This window comes from Cololabis saira, chromosome 1, assembly GCF_033807715.1.
Source record: "Cololabis saira isolate AMF1-May2022 chromosome 1, fColSai1.1, whole genome shotgun sequence".
Classification (NCBI taxonomy): domain Eukaryota; kingdom Metazoa; phylum Chordata; class Actinopteri; order Beloniformes; family Belonidae; genus Cololabis; species Cololabis saira.
The window spans coordinates 34,882,143-34,906,667 of record NC_084587.1 but is presented as its reverse complement, the minus strand read 5'-3'; positions in this window follow the sequence as shown (position 1 = coordinate 34,906,667).

The window sequence follows — 24,525 nt, the reverse complement described above, 5'->3', positions numbered from 1 at the left end:
ATATTTTGGGTGTGACATGCTTTCCAACACATGCAGTGTTAAATTGCCCACCCCTTAATTTCAGGTGAAGAAGCACCTTCCAGTTTTTGAAGACGTTGCTATTTTGCAGACGTGGCTGCTGTGGTAAGTTCTGCTTCACTAAATACCAGGTTTTAGAGAAATATCTAGTATAATATAATATATAATTTAACTGGATTTGTGTGGACATATTGCGTATCTAAACGCCAGTAGTATTTTAGCCCGTATTGTTATCGATCTAGCGGTTAGCTACCAGGGCTAAAATGTGAGCCTTTTGGTCGTATATACACCATACGGTGTTGGAGTAACTTTGGTTCAGTATTACATAATTAACTATTCTAAAAGTGTTAAAATAAAACTCAAAACAGTGGACACGTATGCACACTTTTCCAGGATTGAATTTAACACTCAGTGTTAATTTACTCTGTAAACAAACGATATTGACTTTTATTTTGCTGTAAAGGCACCATTTTTGCAAAAAGAATATATTAAGTGCATTTTAGTACAACAAACATTATCTTCAAGATGTATGAATGTCTTTTCCAGGGATGTCCATACACTTATCAACAAAATAAGGCAAAACAATATTCTGCACACATAATAAAAACATGGCCAACGAAGAGGAGGGTGCAGTTACTGAGGAATATGTGGTGATTATCACTCTACTGCTGCAGGGACCACCTTGTCTGCGTTCAGTGGGCAGGGTTAGGCATGCAGGGGCCCTGTGAGGTGGATCAAAATTAGCATGCATCTGCAGGTGGTGGTTGTGGGTGCACCGCGATGAATAACCTCAGAAACAGGAAGAATACAGCAACTACAACTGTCATGAGATTTAGTGCCAGTGACGATGCAGCTTTGACGTTTACCCAGTTCACTGTGGCTCTGGCTCTGCCAATATAAAGGTTCTAGTTACGTTCAGATGGTGTCTCTCAGCCACGACAGGATATCTAAAAACCTGATACATAAACCAAAGAGGCAACATAATGGAGCTCAAGAATAACAGGCTGAATGACATGCAGAGTGATGGAAAGAGAGACAAGAAACTGACAAGACAGGAAGGAAATGCAGGACAATATAGACACAGGGGATAAGGCCAATATCAGGTGCAAGAGCATGGGATTCAGTCTTAAATCACACAGAAGTTGACATAATGACATTAAGTGTTATAAGAAGTAATAGTACAAAGTGGTAAACACTTTACTGTTCACACTTTCTTTCAAATATACTGCAAGTTAGGGTAGAAATCGATCTGTACTGACTAATTAGATGGAATCTGTGAGAAAAACATGAATCATCTGTGGTTTTTATTGTCTACAACGAGGTCGAGGTCAAAGTAAATGTCGGAATTTTTGATTATAGTAGCTTGTATCGCATACAATATTGAAAAGACAACCAACAGAGCTAAAAACAATAATAAATGTTCTTGGATGGCTAAAGAGGAAAGAAAAAACCCACCGTGAAAATTTGATTTCTTGTTGAGAGTCAGATGACAACATTGATAACATTCTTTTTCTGTATAATAAAAATGGGGGTGTCCTTTTTTTATGGAGCTAGAACAGTCTCATAATTCACAAATGCACAGGACAAGTTTTACAAATGCACAGACCGATTTGCAAATACACACACAGTTTCACACATGCACAGGACAAGTTTCACAAATGCACAGAACAATTCACACGTGCGTAGGACAAGATATACAAATGTATTTTTGATGCACACACAAATATAACCTGATTTACAAATGTTTTTTTGTCTGTGAGTTGCGCTGGATTTGTGTGTGAGTTTTGAGACTCCTCTGACGTGACTAGATCCACAAATAGGTTTTTTTTAACACGGAAGGATCTGCAACCAATCAGATTAAAGGGGCGGATACACCTGCACCTGTTTGAACTGCGTTAGCGCCGTTCGCTTAGAAAAGTGATTAATATTTCGAGTTGGTGGAGTAAAGACAAATAAACATCAACAGGAGATAAAAGATAAATAAACAGGATGGAGAGGAGGTCACTGTTCTGATTTTCTTGTGATCCCGGTAAATAAAACAGCGCGATCTGAGATGGTTTGTCGGGCTGTTCAACCAAAGCCTTCGGGAGAGCTCTTAGTCCTGCCGATGCAGCAACTGATGATGAGAAATGATTATGATTGGCTGGAACAAAGGAAGACATCTGATTGGTTGCAGATCCTTCCGTGTTAAAAAAAACCTATTTGTGGATCTAGTCACGTCAAGGGAGTCTCAAAACTCACACGCAAATCCAGCGCAACTCACAGACAAAAAAACATTTGTAAATCAGGTTATATTTGTGTGTGCATCAAAAATACATTTGTATATCTTGTCCTACGCACGTGTGAATTGTTCTGTGCATTTGTGAAACTGTGTGTGTATTTGCAAATCGGTCTGTGCATTTGTAAAACTTGTCCTGTGCATTTGTGAATTATGAGACTGTTCTAGCTCCATATTTTTTGACATCCCTGACTCATTAATCAACACATTATATTTCAAGTGTTGAAATTGTACGAAAACGTAGTTGTGCAAATGGTTTTACAGGGTGTGTGAAAACAAGACTCTATCTTCCCTTTCGCTACGGGGCAAACAGGCCTGTCTCTGCTTTCATTTGGCTGGAAAACAGGTTAAAGTTTAGTTTTTTTGAGATACTCCCAAATAAAACACAATAGTGTTCCAGGAGCACAAAAGTATCCTATTCATTGTGAATCCATAGATCCTGTGAAATACCTCTGCTGTACAAAAACAGCAGGGTTGCATGCCCCCTTAGCACTTTACTCATGTGTTCTTTGCCAGGTTTCTTCTTGACCTTAAAGCGCTGAAGGCGCTGCCGCTCTAAAATGCTGGAGCAGATGTGTTGCACAGATCATTTTCTGAACGGAACCTGCAATTTTGTAGATTTTCATTGCAGTGCAAAGCAACTTCTCAATCTTTCATGTTTACCTTTTAGAGGAAAGCGGTCGCAAAATGACGCCCGTGCCAAGAAGGTTCACTTGTTCAAGTCCAAAGCAGAGGCATGTTTTACACATGGACTTGGCTGTGAATGGATCACTTTGATTCCAACTGGGAACTTTCAGAGATGTAAAATAAGAAGTCTGGTAGTTTATGAAAAATAAAAGACTTTGTCTTTGAAGAGTGAACGCAGCTAACCGCCTCTGGCATGTGAGACTTTGTTAATGAGATTCGTAAAAAAGCCTGAATATGACCAAAGGTGCATTCACCGTGTGGTGCTTGAAGGTTGACCATGGCCTTGGACAAATGAGAACTCCCTCTTTTGTATGTGTTTCCCTTTAGTGTGGGAGCTCCTCAGCCTTTGTGGCGCGGCTACTGGAACAAGATGGGTTTTGAATGTGGGCTGCCCACTTGTGTGAAGTAAAATATAGACTGAAAAGGGGGTCAAAAGAGGACTCCTGTTTGTGATTTTACCAAGACACTTTACTGAAATAACATCCTGAAGCAAAGTTTCAAAAGGAGCCAGCGTCTTTGTCTCCAGAAGTCAGGAGGTCGGGGGAGTTCTGGACAAACTTCTGCATGAAATCATACTCTCTAGTTCTGTGTGTGTGTGTGTGTGTGTGTGTGTGTGTGTGTGTGTGTGTGTGTGTGTGTGTGTGTGTGTGTGTGTGTGTGTGTGTGTGTGTGTGTGTGTGTGTGAGCAATTCTAAAACTCTTTTTAAAAACCTTTTTTCTTGTGCTGTAATGAAGATATGACTAAATTAAAGTCAGCAATCACGCCTATTTAAAAATTACAGCAAATTACTGTTAAAGGTGTAAATTAATCCCTCGTCCTACAGATCAATCTTTTACTCTTGTTTTTTTTCACAAGCATCACTGGTCACATGACAAAGTCTGGCATTAAAAAAGTTATCATGTGCCAACAAACCCCTTAATCTTCAGACATGGAGTCATGACAACGCTCTCGACATTAACAGACTGACAGAAACTTTCTGATTTGCTTGTTATTCTTTGGTAAATCTTTCTCTCCAGGATAAAATAAAAAGAGCTGCTCTGTTTTTAACTATATGAATTTTCCAAAGCATTTTAAGAGTTTCCCTATAGTGGATATAATTTCCAGTGGAGATTTATTGGTTTTCGTTCATTTTCCGACATACAAATCCAAAACTGCCACCATCCTCCACCAAAAATATAGTATTTCTCAGAAAGCACAGGCAGGGTTTTCTGATTATTCATGTTTTGCTAAGTTAAAATATCATATGCTCTCTATCTTCAGTTTCAAATCCCTTTTTAAATAACCGCAACAAATTAAATACAGTTGTTTTCAAATGAAACTAAACAGAAACAAATGAGTTTTGGCAAAAGACGTCTAAACAAAATACCCAACATGATTTGGGGTGCCTGTAGCAGACTAATGTGGTTCTGTCACAAGCGCAGAAGAAACATTTGGATACTAATTGTTAAAACCTCCACCAAGGTCCAAACAATACTGAAGAACGTGAATGATTTGCTAAATTTCCTCGAACAGAAACAACTAGCATGGCTGAATTTAGCAGATCTGTGTGTTTTGTGGAAACCATCTTCTGTTTCAATGTTAAGGATCCAATTTAGCAACATTTCACATTTCTTGGCAGACAAGCAGCATTTGTAAGGATATTTATTTATTTTCTCCAATTTCATTTGATTTTTTTAGTCATCATGGAGAAGACATTTGTTTGAAGAAAAAGAAAAACAGCATGGTGATTTAATTGAAAGGATGAAAGGGCACAGGCTTCATGTTTCTGGTGAAAGAGAAAGAGAGGAGGAAGTGACGGGGGAGATAGGTGCTAAGTGAACTGACCCAGGCCGTCGTGATTGAAGCCATAAAGAGGGCTCTGCTCAGAGGTTATAAGGATTATAAAGGTTATAAAAGACAGGTCTGGAGATGGTCTGGATGAGATTAGCCAGCACTGCACCTCAAATCAGCACATCCCCACATAAAAAAAAAGAACTGGAGTCACTTTAGCTGACTTGCCAATAACTGTCTTGTTGCTTTAAGGGAATCTGATGAATGAGCATCGTTATTTATCTTAGAGGTGTGAAACAATATTTCATTTTAATGGCCATTAATATTGTTCTTTTTATTAACATGTCATGTTAATAGATTCATGTCATGTTAATATTTTTGATGTTAATAGATTGGGTAAATGATTTAAAGTTTAAACAAAAAAGAAATAAAATAAAACAAAATAGAATTCACCAGACTCAAATTTAAAAAATATAAGTGTAGAAAAGAGTTAAAAAGCAGTAATTAAAGACAGAAAGACATCAGTTTAAAAAAATCAAACAAATAAAATGCAAGAAATAAAGGTTGCACTGCATTATGGAAGATTATTAAAATGCAGCAGTTAATAAATAAGGTTTTCAACCTTGACTTAAAACAACTGAGAGTTGTAGCAGCCCTGATGCATTGTGGGAATTTGTTCTAAAGCATAAAAGCTGAGGGTTGTGGTTGGTGCCATATATATATATATATATATATATATATATATATATATATATATATATATATATATATATATATATATATATATATATATATATATATATATATATATATATATATATATATATATATATATATGTACTGTATATGGCGACCTGTCCAGGATGTATCCCTGCCTCTCTGTAATGGGCTGGGATACGCTCTGGAAGGCCCCCGTGACCCTGTCCAAGATTAGACGGGTAGAGAAAATGGATGATGAAAAGATCCATCTATACCTATCATTCTACCCATCCTTCTGGGGTAGTTACCTTCCTTGCTTGAGTGTGCTAGGAAGTGTCTTTGCCGTTCCTAGGACTACACAAGTGTGGACAGATCTCTGATGTTGTCCGGATCTACTAGAGTCCCTCTCCCAGCTCGACACCCTACCATGAGCACCCCTGTTGCCCTCGCCTTCACATCTTTTCCATCCTTCACATCCTCTTCTTTCAACCCTTGGTAGTTTACAACTCGTCAGAAATGTTCAGTATCCCTAATATTACAATCTAACTGTATCTAATCATATGTATGTAGTATATATATTACTTGCATCGATAGAATAAATTGGTAATGCCAAAATTAGTTGGGTTGCACATAAAAGGCGGTAGCTTATCCAGTCCTCCGTAAGAACCCTTCAACTGGCCCTGCATGTCCAGCACATTGTATAACAATGTCTTCTAGTCCTTCAGAATTAGGACAGTTTAGATAAAACTCTGACCTCTGGTTTACCACCCTGTGCCCCTCTCCCTTTTTTCAAAGGAAAAATATGTTTAAGAATAAAATAAATTGAATAAACTGGAACACTGGATTTAACATTAAATGCTTTAAATACAATGTCCAGATTCTGAAAGTGTGAAAAATGTTTATTTCAACCTTCCACCACTGATTATAATAGAAAGAAACAGTGTTGTCATTAATCAGATCCATTAGTTAAAATACTTTATTTAAAACCCATTTTTGGTTTTGTTGACGTGATGATGAGCGACTCCTTTACTAAAATATTGATTTATGCATTCTCTCAGTATTTTCTTCAGTCAGTTCCCATCAAAGTTGCCTTTTTATCATATCGGCACTTTGTGAAGCTGAGGTGACGCGGAGAAGGGACACAAAAGTCCCCTTTGTGCACATAGAGTGATCATTGTGCTGCGTGAGTGTATGGTGAGATCTGAGCACAAACGTTTCTGGCATTTTTTTAAATTAAGCGAAACAACTACGCCCCTTCAGAGCTCAACGTAATTAGTGGAGAACAAAAGAACCATGTTCAAATCCATTTTGTCAGTTTGTAAACACCACTCTTTGATTCCTAATTGTTGCACATGGTTATGCGTAGTTGGGAAATCTGAGCCTGAAATCTGCACCCACACATTTGTAGTCATTTACAAATATTGGATTTTTAAGAGCTAAATCACTTGTCCTGGTCTTGTTTGAGATCGAGCAATTCTGCCTCTATTCAAAGCTAAAGGAAGGATACAAGGAACACATCAGAGTCCCTGCACTTCTGTTGCCTCGGGACCCCAAATGCTTAAATCCACAGCTGGACGCTTCGTCGTCCTTTGCGGCAGAGGTTCAGATGATCGGACTGTGATAATGAGAACCAGAGCTTCCTGAGCTAATTATAAAGACAGCAGTACCATCACTCTCTCAGTGTGTTACTCCATCACTCTCTCTTTCCTCGTGAGACCGTGGTCTGATTCTACTCCCAACTGGAGCCCACTGCATGCACCCCCCTCCTACTTATGCATTTACAACACTATTCCCCGTTGTAGTCCTCAGTTCTGCTTAAAGATGTCTTTTTTTCTCTTTTTGTGCCTCCTCCTGTAACTCTCTCTCTTTCACACACCCACACACACCCACACTTGTTTTTATGAAATATAAGGACGTATGACAAAAATAGGACAAATGGGTACGTGCCTTTCCAAAGTTTCTAGAGGCCTGAGCATCAAATGGGTTTCTTCCAGGAAAACCTTATTCTATTGGGATTTTAGCTAGAGCTATATTTTGGTCAAATCTGATTTGTTTGGGACTTATAGGGACATTGTCTGGTTTATGTGACTTATGAGGGCTATAACCTCTCACACAGTTATTTCACGTATAAGTGAATTATGAAACCCAGAGATACACACAATATTTTCCAGTATATGTGTTTAAATTAATTGATTTATTCATTCATTCATTCATTCACTCATTCATTCATTCATTCATTCATTCATTCATTCATTCATTCATTCATTCATTCATTCATTCATTCATTCATTCAATTAATGAATAAATAAAGTAAAAACACTTTATGAAACTAAACGGTATGTTTATACGGGTTGGCTGAAAAAAAAGCGTGTCATATTATACTAAAATTAAACTTATGCTTCCCATTCCACAGGATTTGCTAATACAAGTCTCAAAACCACATTCACAAACATCTAGCCCACAACAAAGTAATCTTGAAAACTTGATGATAACTGTGACAGTTCTTTCACCTTTTTTTGGTTTAAGACTGAGAAAATAGTCTGAATTTATCCTGCATGCCACTTTCTGAACAAAATTATACCAGGTGTTGTAAATAAACGACTGGGGAGTTGGAAAAAATATGAATGTATCAACAAAATAATATAAATTTGACAGAACTGAGCATCTTATAAAACCAGGAAATAAAATTTCACATCAATGATAAAATTGCATCTGGGTCAAGTTGAGGATTTTATAGTTCTATTTATTAATCGTGTTTTTTAATGCTACGATTCTCTTGTGAATGTAGTATTTGATTCCAGCCCAGTCTCTATCTTTTAGAGCTGCCGTTTCTGCCTGGAGCCAGGCATCACAGTCCTGTTTACCTGGTACTTTGCAGCTTGTTATGAAATGTAACATTTGCCGTTCGACAGCCTTCACTTCATCATCTGTCCATTTGCTTCTTACCTTCTCAGCTGTTATACATGCAAACAAAATAAAATATCTTAACTGAACAATAATGATGAAACATTTTTAATATAAGATATTCTACACAGAAATGTGCATATAAAAAGCTCTTATAACCTTTATTTTTGTTTGAGTACTTCAAAGAAGATGTACCCACATTAACTGCTGTGTCCTGCTGTAAATCTGGGTTTAGATTTAGGGGTTTAGATAGGTTTAGATTTCTTGTCATTTGTGCACTTATCACTGACATTTATTGTTCATAATGTTTTAAAATAAAAATATTTGATCAAAATTTAATTTATTTGTGCATATTATTTGGTGTCATATACATTTCAAGGTTGGACCAAAGGCTGGGTCTAGGCAGCCAACTAACCTTTATAAAATCAGATTTATAGCATAGAGAGTAATCATATTGCCAACTCATCCCCAGTGTAGATAGTGAAATGTGAATTAGAAGGACAGTTTAATAATAATCAGGACCTTCTGGCAGACAACCATCAGAAAAAGTCACTGTGTGAATATTCATGAGGTCTTGCTAATACACAACCTGCCATAGGGGGCGCTGTGTCGATACACCAATTATACACAAAATCAGGTTTATGGGTAAGTATTAAACTGACATCTTGTTTGTTTGTTGTTGGTTTTATTTTATTTTTTTTGCATATTTAGGGTTAGTGGACCAATAGAAACAATTCTACATTTTTAGAATTTGATTAGAATTAGCAGGACACTGTTCCTGTCTTGTTCATACAAAATCTCTTTTTAGTGTGGTGTGTATTCTGACCAGTTGTCCTGCATGTGTTTTAACATGTACCAATGCGCGCATACACACACGCACACACATACAGTACACACACAGACCCCACAGATTAGCGTTTGAAGCCATTCAACAGTAGTTAATCTCAGTTCTGGGGCCATGTGCTCATAATGAGAAATAGCTCCTGGTCAAAAACAGACCACTTGGTTTCAGTGGTGCGTGTGTGTGAATGTGTGTGTCTGTGGAGGTTTCCTCACTTGTGCCTAGAGGTCTGACTTACATAAATATTTGGTCCCATAAAGGCCGTTAGTACCGGCTTATGAATCATAAAGCTCATTAAACAGGAGTGTAAATAAACAATAAAGCGAGTCCTGGCGCCGCGCCAAGCTGCCTCTCCTTCCATAACTCAGTCTGGACCGCACTTCCTGGCCTCTCCACCTGGCCACCTCCACCACTTAGTCCAGCTTTTTGGCTGACTTACCTGTTCAGCTTGGCTGACTTGACAGTAAATTAGTTGAGGGTTGCTGCTTCGGCATAACCTTGTCCAACAACTCGTTGCAGGAGAATGATCCCAGCTCTTTTCCGAGCAACTTTTGAGCCCTTATTTTGAAAGAGGTCATTTATTTTATAGGTTATGTCGTTAGGAAGGCATCAGGCTTTATGAAGCATGGATGAGTTGGTGGTGACACATACGAGGTTGACAGAATTATTTTATGCAAGATCTATTCCAACGTACAGTTTTGAGGTACTGGTATATGATGGAGGATTTAGATTTTTATTTTTCCTTCACTATCAAATTACTCTGCTGGCTTATGGGTCGGCCTGGACAAATTTGATTAGGATCAAATTTAAATTACATTAATTCCAGGGATTTTCTTTTTTTTTTACCAGATCTTTAGATAACTTGCTTAATTCAAGCAGTTAGTCTTCTGCACACCTTTCAGACCGCAGATTTCATGAAAATGTTGAATTAGTGTGTGGAAGCTGAAAAACTGTGTTTCAACCCCTTAAATTATTTTACAAAAGTATTTCATATTCTGAAATATTTACACATGCAACACTGTGCTTCAGTGATATAAGTTTAACACCATTATAACGTTTTGCATGTGCGTGTGGGGATCTGTGCGCTCCGTCTAAGGAGGTGCACCTCTCAAGTTCTGTAGAAAACATCATATTATTTAGATTTTCCCAGAAAGTTATTATAACAAGAAAATAAAAAAAAAGATGCAAGAGAAAAAATATTCTGAAAGATTTATATGAATTTGTACATAAAAGTGTAAAAAGGTACTTTTCGGAGGCATTTCCTATATCTTCTGCCCAAAACCTGAACTTGAATTCCTGTCGTCATATTCTCTTTCTGGGTTTCTTTTTTTATTGTTTGTGAACGGTGACCTGGGGGTCACAGGAATATTATATTTCAGTCATTGTCTGAACAAAGTAATTTTGGCTGTTTGGGTCATCTTGAAACATAATGCACTTTACCATTGAACTTCTTCTGAAGATGTCAAATGAAATAAACAGATGATACAGTTCTTCTCTTTGCATACATTTTTGTCCCCCGCTCCCAACAGCAAGGTGTTGCTTTAGTGCTCCCTTTAGACTTAGTACTTTCCACAAGTTCCTGTTCAAGAAGCTTAAATGAGTGGTGAAATCATTTCAAAGACACACACACACACACACACACACACACACACACACACACACACACACACACACACACACACACACACACACACACACACACACACACACACAGACATTGTGAAGGATGCTGGGATTATATTTGTGGCTTTCAAGGAGACCAATACTGGACACAGCTCAGTTTTTCCCAGTTCAAAAATTGCACTGATAATTTGTACACCATCATGATGACGACACCTTCAGATCCTCTGATGAACTGGATTTGTAGAAAAAGTCTGCACAATTCACAAAATTAAATTAAATTAGTAGGCTACAAATGCTTGTCCATTAACAAACAACATCAAAAAAGAAAGAAAAAAGAAAAGAAACCCACTTGCATCAATTTTGTGCAGGATTTTGTATGATAGAGCAAAAAGGCAGCAAAAACCAGTGACATTTCTACTCATCTAGCTTTTAACAGGAACACGAAAGAGAGAGCACCTTCCTCCTGTTTTATCCTCACTAGCTGGCTGCTTGTCCATGTTAGAGCTCATTTTAAAATCCTTTCATTTGTTTTTAAATCTCTAATTGGTCTTGCCCCGCCTCCTACCTCTGCTGACTTTACATTCTCCTTCCCGCTCCCTCGGATCAGCTGACCAGCTGACCCTGGATGTGCCGAGGACTCGGCGGAGGCTCAGGGGGGACGGGGCGTTCGCTGTTGTAGCCCCCAAATTGTGTAATGTGTACCCAGTAAATATCAGACTGTCTTCTTCCTCGCCATTTTTAAATCATCTCTGAAGACCGACCTTTTCTGCCAGGCTTTTAACCCAGTATGAGATGGTGACTTTAACTTTTAATTATTTTTTTATCTTAATCTCATTGATTTATTTTATTCTTAATTTTTGTCTTTGTGGTTTTTATTTTACTTTTTTGAATTTGTGTCTTTAAGTGGTGTAAAGTGTATTTTATGTTCACAACTTTGGTCAATGCTTGCCATTTTTAAAGTGATTTATAAATAAAATTGGCTTGGCTTGGCTCGGCTTCTGTGACAGTGCCATAACATTTGTTTTTTATACATACATTGGATAAAAAAACACAAGTCACATTTGGCACAAAGAACAATGAAAACTCTGTGATGGAAACACAAGCAACATAACACACAAATTATGTCAAAATCATAAGCCAAAAACAAGGAGGAAAGAAGAAAAACCACAAACCGTGACAAATGCAGGCTATTTTTGCAGCATATCTTTCAAATTCTACTGCTGTTTTTGTACTGAAAGTTTCAGGTACTTCAGCAGTAACATCACATTGTAATGATGCAGTTTACCTCAGTTTACCTTTGCAGTTTACCTTTTTTTACCTCAGATTTTTTTTGGGGGGGGCAATTAAATAAATACAATGTGTAGAGGATGTATATGTATATTGCATTGGTGTTACAAATTGTAGAGATATATAGAGATATCTAGAGATTATGAAGATTTTCATATGTTAAAAGATACAATCAAGTCTTCAGGAACAGAGGGTTTAAATGCATGACAAGGAGAGTAAAATCAAAGTTTGGTGTTTCATTACAGAAGGTCAGTTCACAGGTAATCAGTCCAAACAAGTCTAACAAATCCAAACGCTATCCAGCACAGGAAGTCAGATTACCAAACCAGTTCAGACTGTTGTCTAGCGAAGGGCTAAAGCAGCATGAAAGCAAGTTCAAAACATGCAGGCAAAGGAGCAGGAAAAACTACTAGAATGACAAGAATGTGCTCTGGCACTGAGAAATGGAAGAGTGGATTTTAAATGGTGAGCAAGAGGAATCAGTCGTAGGTGTGGGCAAACCAGCACCAGGAGGAGGTGGGTCTGCAGAACAGAAGGAAAACAAAGGGAGAAGAAATAGGGAGTCATTCTTCTCTCACTTCATGCAAGATCAGGAAGATTTGATGCAATCTGTTGAGATCCTTAACTAGGCTGCTTATCTGTTGGCTGGCATTATATAAGGGCATCACCGTGACTTGGTGGTTAACACTGTTACGTCACTGCAAGAGGGTTCCCGGTTTCTTTCTGATGGGAAATGCTGCGATCATTCGAGCCAAAAGAAAATTATGAGGAGTTCTTATAAAGGATTGTTGTGGTTGGGATTTGTGTTTTCAATTTGTATATATCAAGATTTCTCAAAAACTGGCTGAAGACCGACATTTATTTGAAATCAAGAAAAGGAAACAAACAATGAAAACATGTTTTTGAGTGCTATCTGCACAGCATCTTGCTCATGGAAGTGCTTGCTTGTTTCAGTAGGAAAACATCAAACCACAATCGCATGTATTATCAAAGCAACATGCCTTAGTAGCAAAACGGTTCTGCCGACAGTCCAGACATTAGGGCCCATAAAAAAACATTTGGCACATTTTTAAATGAAAATTGGGACAAACCCCCCCAAAATGTTGAGCAGCTGAATGCTTTGATGAGCAAGAATGAAAAAATGTTTCATTGCACTAAATGATTTCCTCTGTTTCTGAAGACAAGAGTTGCAACACAGTTGTTGTTGTAAATAAATACATACTTTTAAAAAGCCGTGTTTCAACATCTGATGTGTTGTTTTTGTACTATGTACAATACCTACAGGGTTTAAAGATGTTTTAATCATCGCAGGGTTCCAGTTTTAGAGACCATCCCAAAGAGTTTAAAATCCAATGACAAGCAAAGACGCTTCCACTCAGGGATCCTAAATAGTTTGACGCCCACAGTGCAAACACACTTTCAGCTGGACCGTGTAATCCAGGCAGCTATTTTCTCTTCCACCGCAGCTGTGTAAGTGCCGTCTTTAAGGCTACCGGCTCCTGCGTTAACCTCCGTCATGCCCTCTTTTTGTTTGCTGCTGCACGGTTGATGCGGTGACCTCCTGAACCACTGCAGTGATTGTCTTACACGGTTAAGTGCCTCTAGTTGCGGGCAGATCTGAGCAGCGATAATGTCTACCAGATTCTCCTTCAAACACACACGTTTTGTATACAAGAAATGGCACGTAGGCACACACATTTCAACACATGCGCACAAGCAGAACTGCACACAAACCTCCCTGTACTCTGTCTCAATAGTAAACACTTGAGCGATTCACTGATGCTTCTGAATGTTTCCTGATGGTGAAGGAAGTCATGTCAATGATGTTGAAATATGTCAAGTGCTTTCTGGTGTGTTTATTTTGGAGGGTGCATGAAGGAAAATCATCCTCAACTATGTCTGAATTTTTCTAAATATCCCAATTACTGAACCTCCACTTAGCCTTGCCATCCTGATCATCTGAGGTGCTTACATCTCATTCTGCTGCAGACTTTTATTTCCATTCATTCCTATACAGGATGTGTCTTCGTAAGTGGCAAGAATGTGTTGACAAAATAAAATGCACACATTTACACACACATGTGCACGCGCACACACACACACACAAAGCCTTTCTCTCACCCCAGTAACCTCATTCTCCACTATAGTGACATAAGCTGTCAACAGATGGCCGATGCCACATGGTGAGTGTTGTCTTAGTCAAAGATGTGAAAGCAAACCAGGTGTTTCCTTTCCTCTCCTCTGTCCTGCTTTGGTTCTTCTAACCCTTCATTTCAATCAATTCAGTGGATAAAATCATCAGAGCTTAATCTACAAATGCTACAATTACGCAATGGACAATTAAACTGTGAAAATTACTACACTGATTTAACAGAACACTTGAAGTATTTTAGGGATAATACAACCCCAGGACTGTTATAAGATAGGAAGGTTGTAGACATTTGTTGGGGACCAAAACTAAGTGAATTTCAGCATTTTGGAGTTAGAAATAGGTTTATGTTTTTGGCAAAGTTGCAATTAATGATAGCGCTGGGGGCAGCTGCATCAAAATAAACTGCTATTTCTTAGGCCTAGACAGACTCAAAAGACTCAAAAATGTCATTCCACTTCTATAGTGTGGTGACATTGTGACAGTTTTTTCAGGTATCTCCTTCTGGTGGCTGCCAACTTTTATAAAGTATCCCATCACATGTCGACTACCTATGTCGCGCAAACCACAGTCAATGGACTCAAAAGGAGCAGAGTTCATGACCTTTACTTCCATAGAACTGGATCAATACTATATATTTAGGAAGAAGTGGACAAGTGTTAGAAGCAAAGGACATTGACTCCCCTCCTTTTGCATCGTTTGGCTACTATTAATACCTTTTTGGTCCTTAAAGGTTTACATTCCTTACCATGTGATAAAACACAGGTTTGTTTTAGCAGACAATGCAACCAAATATAAAAACTTTCATTATACAGTGAAAAACAAAATGAAGCCAATGAGAAAAGTTTGCAAATGGATAAGACTACTTGCTACATCTTTCTGTAAAGTGTTTAAACTGACGACGGGTGAGCCGCGCTTGTCTCATTAGCATATGACTAATTAAGAGAATGCTAAACAGAACTGATTCACCAAACATTTTCCACAATAACATTTTTGTTGTAGTATGCCTCCTTGTTGTGTTTCTTTTTTTTGTTTTTTGTTTTCTTTTGGGAGTTTTTTTAGTCTAAGAGATGCACCATGAGTGTTATTAATGGGTGAAACTTGACTCACACCAGTAATTAATTGTTTTCATTTCCTTTCACGCTCAACCACAAAGAAAGCCTCGAGGCAAGATTCATATCGGGAACCTTCTTACCAAGAAGCAGCAATTCTAACCTTCACGTTGGGTCATATTGGAAAAGTTCTCACTCAACTTGAGGTACTAGGTACACAGACAACGCTGTGTACCTAGTACTGTGTACAATCGTCCCTAGTAACCTGGATGAGCCGCTATTAATAACCATGTGGTCAACTTGACCCGACGTCTCTACACTGAAGCCAACGCTGATGTGTGAGTCTTACTTGGACAGCCAAGCAGAAGATTTATAGTTATCTAACTATCTTTATATTTTATTTTGTCAATGTTTATTAAGCACTGATTTAATAGGAGGAGACAGTGACCAGAGGGAGGCATTAGGATATGTGGCTTTCTGTCTTCAAAAGCACAAATCCCACTTTGTAAAAGTGCACATTTACCACATCTTTGTGGGACCTCTCTCAATGCACAGCTGGAGAGCGGAGGTGGAATAAAGAGGGATCTCCAGAGTGTCTTTTCCTGTGATCTGTGTGAGAAAGTAACTATTGTTTTCAGCCGTCTGATGGCACCTCACATTTCTTGCCTGGTCACTGCATATTTCTAACATCATTAGTTCCTCAGTAGACCAATGTAAATGACACATTATCTTTAAATTGCTAAAGAAATCAAACAGTACAGAACGTTTTCAGGTATTTTTATTTCATCCAACTCCCACCAGGAATCAGTGGTTATATTTGCAGGAACTTACTGCAGTTTTTTTTTAACTGTATTAACTGGAAACCCAGGCTTCCCTCGAGGACTGCCACAGCCATGGAAACTTTCTGCCGATAGGCAGATGTAAGGTCAATTCTGGTCACTATTTTAGGCACATTATCATTCGGAGCAGAGCTCTGCGCCCTGGGGTTTCCAGTCACAATTTTAATAGAGACTTGTTTTGGGGATCTGTTTATAAAAGCTCTGAGTACAGGAACCAAGATGCAACAAGGGAATGATCTCTGAGTCCTTTTTGACATGAGAGATTATTGTGGAAACATTTCAAAGGGTTGGAAAATGCCTCTCCTTTGGCTTGTTTACATTTTTCTGTTAACCTCCTAATATGTCATTTATCGGACAAAGGGAAACTGAGTTTGGCTTATATAAAACAATAGCTAGATTATTATTACATTTTGCTGCCTGAAACGCTTTACTGGAAGAAAAGTTGCTAAATTTAAAAACAGACGAACCAACACACCAATTTTAAAGTTGTCAATATTTAGTGAAAGGCATAAGCTAAGGCTTACGCTTTTAAGAATGTGGTAATAAAACTCACAGTCACAATAAATGTGAATGCAACTGATGCAAACCAGAAATCTTATGCAGTGGGGAGTTCAGTTACACACACCACACAGAAACATCAGATCTGTGTGTGTGTGCGTGTGTGCGTGCTTGCGTGCGTGCGTGTGTGGCCTAAAATTGTAGTTATGGGAATTTGTGCATTCTGTCCAACACTGCTGCATAAAGTTTCATTACAGACTTTCTTGATGGAAAGATTCAGATTTAGCAGCAATTCTTCCACTTCATAGAGCCACACAATCATGAAAAAGTAAAGATATAAAAATTGTAAAGGCAGGGAAAGTGTATCTGTACAGCACATTTCAGCAACAAGACAATTCAAGATGCTTTATAGAATAAATATATGAAAAGTGAGGAGGAGGAGTAAAAAAGACAAGGAACAAACACTCATACGCACTGTGGCCTCTGGTGCTGAGCCCCATGGCTGCAGACCCTGCTGAATAGATAAGCAGATGGTCCAGAGGCTTCAATGGAAACTTAAAAAACTTGGTGTGTGTGTGTGTGTATGCACACATGAGTATGAGTGTTTGTGTGTGTGTCAGGAGACAATAACTCAGCTGTCTACTGAGACCTTACACCTCTACCAGACCACTGGTATCTCTCAAGACAAGGGGGAGGTAGATGGAGAGGTTAGAGAGAAGGATGTGATGTGTGGGGGATCCAAGCCTATTTATTGTGTGTTTATACTCAAGATGATGAAATCCTGGAAAGGAGACAGATGAGCCTCTGATCAATATAAACCGTGGTGGACTAAAAGAGTTAACATCTGCTCGTCACTCAAGAGTAATTCAAGTCTTCAGTTTCATTGATTTCTAAAAGAAAGATCAATCTGGGTGGCTGAGCTGTGAAACGCTTTAAAGCTGTGTATATGTGTTTTGGTTCTGTCATGGGTAGTTTTACAGGGCAATCAGCTTACAGTTTTATTGTGCATTGTGTTGTGCACTACACATGCTTATTATATCCTTTTTATATAAGTGTGAACTGTAGGTGATTGAATCATTCCTCCAATGTGAGTAGTGATGACTTCATTAATGAAAACCAGCCCAACAAAGTGTAGCCACGTTTGCGTAGTGGAGATCCCCTCTTTATTCCACCTCCAGTTCTGCAATCAGAGTGATCCCACAACAGTGCGATATTCACTCCATAGTATGTGCTTTCACAAAGGATTATGGTGTTGCGCAATCTGAAAACTGTTCCTTTCCTCACTTTTGTGGCCCACAGTCAGCGACAACTCTCCGTCTTTGGTCACGGCTGCTTTATGCAGTCGGGGCCGAAGTCTCTGATTCTCCGATCACTGTGGTCAAAAGAGCACAGTCACAGTATTTTTTTCTCCCACTGCTTCTTTAGCCTATTTGTCTAATTGTATTCTGACAGCAACCCTAAACACAGGTGTCTGCTGACACTTTCAGTTATCATTCACCATTAAATTACTGTTGGCAAAATTAATAATAATTGAATTATCAGCTTTGATTCACACTATATTACTTTATATCCAACAAGTTGCTTCCTCCTCGTCGTTGGGTTTGGCTTTTTACATAGAGCTTGATACCAAATTGTACTAGTTAGGATGTTGTGGTATTTTCTGTGCAACTAAATCCGTAGCTTCAGCGCCCATAGATGCTCATTGAAATTCCAGTGCTTATATATCATAATTTAGGTGCTTCAAGTTAAACATTTACAGTTAAACCAGAGCAGAAGAAAAGTCACAAAAGTGACCACTTTTATAGTGATGGTAGTTTTTCATTTTCATCCAGCTGGTTTTATTCTTTACATGTTTTAAGATCAGATTAAATAACTGTGATCAGGTGATTATCTAATAATTATGACAGAGCAGTGACTACTGCAGATCAGTTTGACCTGGGGAGAGAAAATGTTTCAGGCACAACTTGACCTTCTGAGATGCATGAAGAGGGAGAAAACTGGCAAGCTCTAAACTCCACCACCACACCAGAATATAGAATATATATTTATCATATCAACTTGTTTTCATCAAAAATACAAGCCAGATGTCAGTGGTTGTTAGAGTTTTGATTTTGATTGGAGAGAACCTGACTTTATTTGCCCCAGTGGTTCCATCCTCTCCCCTCCCAGGTCCATAGACTCTCAGAATTACGCAGATAAACTCCACTCTCGGTAGCTGCAGGCCTTTTCCACTGATATTATTTTTGACGCCAGGGCTTGATCTAAAAAATGTGGCACTTGCCGAACTCCACAAACTCTACGGTTCCAACATTGGAGTCACTGTCATTCTGCAGCGGCAGCGAGAGTGTTTTTGCAATCCAGGTTTAAAGTTGCATAGTAAGGCAGAACTGCGCTGCTGAAACGGTCCCAAACCAATGTACCCTTTTACATCTTGGTTGTGTAATGTTTGGTCAAAGCTACAGTCCCTTGCAGTTTTACACACAGTCTGGGCTTACTTTTAAAAGAAAACCATATAGATCTGACCTGTTTTCATAGATCTTTAGCAGGAACAAATGTTTTAAGAATTATTACCACAGACCACAAGGACTACATACATTACATGATTTAAAGGTTCTGGACCGGATAGTTCAGTTAGATTTATGACTTGATTCGTTGTTAAAATGGCCAGCACTATAGAGCTCTGGTGCAATTTCAGAAGTGATCCCATATAGTTTATGTGATGTTACTCAAGCTGAAAGAATGAAAAGATATATAACACCCTATTATAACACACTACTATGCAATTATCTGTCTCATCAGCGTGGGAACTTGTCAAAAGTAAAGATGAACATTAAATATGAACTGTGCACAGGATGCTTCTTGACTTAATGGGTCCAGGTTCCTCTGGGAGCTGATGACATGTTTGATAAAGTGACAAGCTGTCATGTTCATGTCATGCGTGATCTTTTGAATGTTGTCTGTGTTAAGGATGCAGACTTTAGCTGTCTCAAATGCGTGTTTGCTGGTTAATTTGCGACCTTCCACCTCTGGAATAACAACTGTAATTTTCTTCATTGTACTTCTTCACCTTTCGAGACAATTACTTTCATTCATGGATCAAGGCAAAAACCTGAGTAACCTGTGCCACTGTTGTGAGAAGAAGATGACATTTGGACTTTGGTCTGTCGCATCATATATAGTTCCATACTTCCATCTGGGAACCATCTCACTGAGACTCGCCTGTGCTGGTAAATCTGCTCTTTTTCATCCCTTTGTCCACAGAGCTGAAGTTGGCGGCTAAAGAGAGTCCTGTCATGTTTTCACAGACGGCTCATAAATTGGTGATACTGAGAGGTGGAGGCTTATAATACCATTTAATGGGTTTGCAGTAAAAAGCCCAGTTCACTTTTGGCCTCTTAATAAATCTCAACTTTATACTGAATATATCAAAAAATTTAAGCAGAATGTGATAAGTTAATTTAGATCAGCTGTACAATCAAATGTTTGAATATTTTTAAAAAAGCAAGTCAAAAGTATAATTATCAAGGAAACTTGTTTTGACGTTCAAGACCTTCTTTCTATAATGGAACCGGTCTTATCCCAGTATTCCTTCTCATTTGTACAGTCTAAATATACGTGACCTTCACTCAAAACATTATCTGATTGATTCTGTTTCACTGATGTTATTTTCTATTATGTCTGTAGTTGTACAACAATGAATCACTAACAAGTCTGTGATCAAGCAAAGCATCCCACGCGAACGTCCACTTGTTTGAAAAGTGAAGAAGCTGAGCAAGAACTGGGGAAACGTTTTAGCTACCACATGTTTCATCTTCAGTCTTGGAGAAGCTTTCTCAGAATAATTTATCTCAAAAAGACCCTCTGTGTATTAAAAAGTAACTGAAAAAATATTTAAGCGAAAAGAATTGTCAAAAAAATAAAACATTGACGGAAAGGTAAAGATTTAGGGTGCCTCTGAGGGAGTAAGATAAGCATTATATTATTACTTAAAAAGTTATTTAAGGAAAGTGGCCAAGGGGGTTGTTTTTCCATTTCTTCCCAAAATTAAAAGGGCATAAATTAAAAAAACAAAAAGGATCTGATACCACATCTCCAAAGGCTGGATGCCAATTCGCATCTGTGGCTTTGACTGCAACATCAAACTAATTGTTGCATCTAAAAGTTACGCTACACAATGCATATTAAACATTTCATAATCAAGGTTTTAACAGTCTTCTTCAAACACACCTGTGTGTATAATTGTACCTCTATCTGCAAGTTGCATGTGTGTTACCAAGATGCCCCTGTCAAAACTATTAACTAATTCAGAGTGATATTAAACCAGAACAATTTACATTTTTGCATTTGTTTCACTACTACACTCCATTGTATGTTTCTTACCCTGCATCCACATATTCAGATGTTGATAATTATTAAAGTACGAGAAATACAGCCTATGTCTATAAAAAAAAACCTCACTAACATATGGTGGCTACTTTTGTGTCTTCAGCATCAACACTATAGTTTCTCCTGATTCAGTAGCCAATAGAGACATTCGATCTTATAAAATGTGCTCAAATCAATACCCATGTTATCTTGGGAACAGAGGAGTCCGGCAGCACGTTTTCCACTAAGTACTTTCATGTGTTTTGTGCATGTGTGTATGACCACGTCTGGGTTTCTTGATCCAGTGTATGTGTGTGCCTGTATGTGTACAACCAATCTGGTTGTGTCTTTGCTTGCACTCTTTCCTGAATACAATGAAATAACAACTGCTGGGTTCCTCTTGATCGTATCAGTAACTGACAGGGAGAATAGACTTTAATGCTCTGAAAACAAGTCTGCTGTAGTCTAAATATTGAATTAAATGACTGGTGATGTTAGAAGAGGGAAAGAAGGTGACATGAAAACATTCAGAGAGCTGGTATGGTGTTAAGTATAGGAATAAAAACCAAATGAAGGGGGAAAGAAAACTGAGAAGTGAAACCACTTTGCATGAAATAGGAACATATGTATAACATTGCAATGAGCCTGGGAACACTGTCAATGGACTGGCAGAGTTAAATCTGTGTCCACGAACAGAAGGTGTGCTCTAACAACAGGAGAGTCATGCACCTTATCCTCACGAGAACCACATGTATGTAACCAGTTTGTTATGCCCTGGTAGACCCTTGTTTCTGGCAAAGATACTTTAATCAAAAGCACATCACGGGACAGTGAGAAACAGTCCGCTAACACCTTGCCAATAGACTCCAAGAGTATGGTAACAAAAGGAACAAAGCCCAAACAATCTTGACTTGCTTAGCAATCTAGAGGAGTAACCATCTGCTGGGGCCGACCTGACATCTCCTCCTTCTGCAGCAGTACCACAAACACCAGCAGTGACTGCAAAACTGAGACCAGAACTGCTGTATCGTCCTGTTGGAATAAGCAGAGACTTATTCAGCTCTTTGCATTATTTAGTGTAGACAGTATGAAGCACACCAGAGACATTAGCTGCTGGCCATGGACCACGAGGATAAGGAAAAATACTGTGTTCACACTAAAAGAGCAAATGACAGAAACCTGGCACGCTTTGGAAATGCACCCTGGAGAAGGCGATGTTCCTTTGTGGGATCAGTAAATGCACAGCTGGAGAATAGAGGTAGAATAAAGAAGGGACCACCGATGTGTTTTTACTGCGAACTCTGTGTGAAAGTGTCTAAGGAAAGTATATGCCCTGGTGCTGTAGGGAAAAGTCTGTTTGATAAATGAACCTTGAATTCAAGAGAAGCGATGCAGTTTTTGTCTTGGTTGTGTAACGCTGGACCAGGCCACATTTATAAAAGAGTGCGTAGGATTCATACTAAAAGTGTACGTGTGCACAAAAAAATCCTGATTCATAAAACCGTGTGCACGCACATCTGCACGCAATGTTCTCTTTATAAATCACAGTCCACCTGGAAGGTTGCGCAGGTGAATTCGCCTCATATCCCGCCCTCTACACGCCCACTTTCTACCATGAATGGTCAATGCAAAGTACTTCATGACTGTTTTTGCATATAAATGAGCCTGCTGATCCTGCGTGATCCTGCAGCCTGTTTCCTACACTGCTGTGTGTCAGGATGAATGAGACATGTGTCGAGCCAGGCCACCGTGCCACTAAATTTGTCAGAACGATGTTTGAGGCACAAATGACTTGTACATTTATTGAATGCGAATTTTTACGGTTCACATAGACAAATTAATTTACAGTCGGAGCCCTTATAGCAATGTGAGTGCGGGTCGATTCCAGCGGGGGGGGGGGGGGGGGGGGCCCAGAACTGAAAAAAAATAATTATTCTCATTAAATTACGGAATCATTTTTCAAAATGTTTCAAAATATGCCTATTTGTGGAAAAATTATTTAGTATTTGAGTTATATAAAAGCTTGTTATTTGTTTTCTTCCTAATTGTCCTTGTGGTCAAGAACCCCCAACACAAAAATGGTTTAGCCGCTGATCAAATGTTATCATTTAATTCAACCATTAGAATGGTCAAAATGTCCGATCAGCACAAGTCCGGTGCTCAGAAAAGCAGAGAAAAGAGAAGAAGAGAAGAAGAAAATAGAGGCCTCAGAGATTCTCTACACAAATATTTTAAAAAGGGTGGTGACGGTGAAGCTGGAATTAATAAAGTCAGCGTAGAGCAAGGTAAGAAACAGTGCAGCCAACGTTTACCGACCTTGTAACTCAACCTAACTGGCTAGCTCTAATGTTAACATCCATTAGCTTGTATAAAAACCTGAAGAGCAGAGGGAGAGGAGAGGAAGAGGGAGAAGGAGAAATCCGGGCGCAGGGGGGCCCATCTTAGATTATTTAGTCCGGGGCCCAGGCAAGACTGTCAGCTGGCCTGCCCTAAATACTCTCTCCATTCTGATCCTACCATTTAAGCGATCCTCAAGCAGTGCCAGCGCATCCATTGTGCAGCATTACGCATGGCTGTCACCACGCAATCACTCAGCAACTAGACTGATTGTTACACACCTTGTCACGATAAATAATCCATCTGGTGCTATTCTCCACTCCATACCATTTGAAGATGGAAGTATGATATATGAACGTAGTACCTACTGCAAATACAGGCGTAATGGCTCACTTACGGAACACATAGATCTATAACACTGCCGGCTTGGGTGTACATGGATCTATAAGTCTGATACAGTATGTGATGACATTAAAAGTATGACATGAATCTGGCTTCATTTCACCACCTCACCGTCTGCGTCGCCAGTTCCCCATATCTTCAAAATGTTTGTGCGCTAGGATCAAAGTTTGCGTAGAGATACGCACATTTTCCCGTTACGTTTTTTTTTTATAAATCCTAACCTTTGCGTAGAAGGTGGCGTGCGCATCTTTCAAGCCCTGTTTTGTGCGCACGCAAGCTTTATAAATGAGGCCCCAGTTAGTCACATGAGGATACTGGAGCAGGACTCTGCCAGAGGAGACATTTATCAATGACTTGGCTCATAACCTTTATAGATACATGTTTTGAGTGCAAACAAGGGGTGGCATGTTTCCAAATCAGCCAAATTAGAACTTAACTTTACTTTTTGCAGATGAAGCAGTTTCATTGGCTTTTTTAAGGGGAGCTCTCAAGCAGTCACTCAGAGAATATGTAACACAGAAAGGTAACAGACCCTTTATGATTGCCTGGAGGCAGGTGGGCATACTTATTGCCCTCCGGCTCGATGCCTGTATATTGGGGTTCACACCAGTGAAGGAGCCTCCCTCAGGCCTTGGGTGGGGGGACAGGTCCTGACTGTTGTTTGTTGTTATGGGCCAAACAGCAGTTCAGAATACTCACTCTTTTTGAAGTCCTTGGGTGGGGTGCCTGATAGGACCTCTGCTGGGGATTCCCTCGTTCTGCTGGGGGTCTTCAA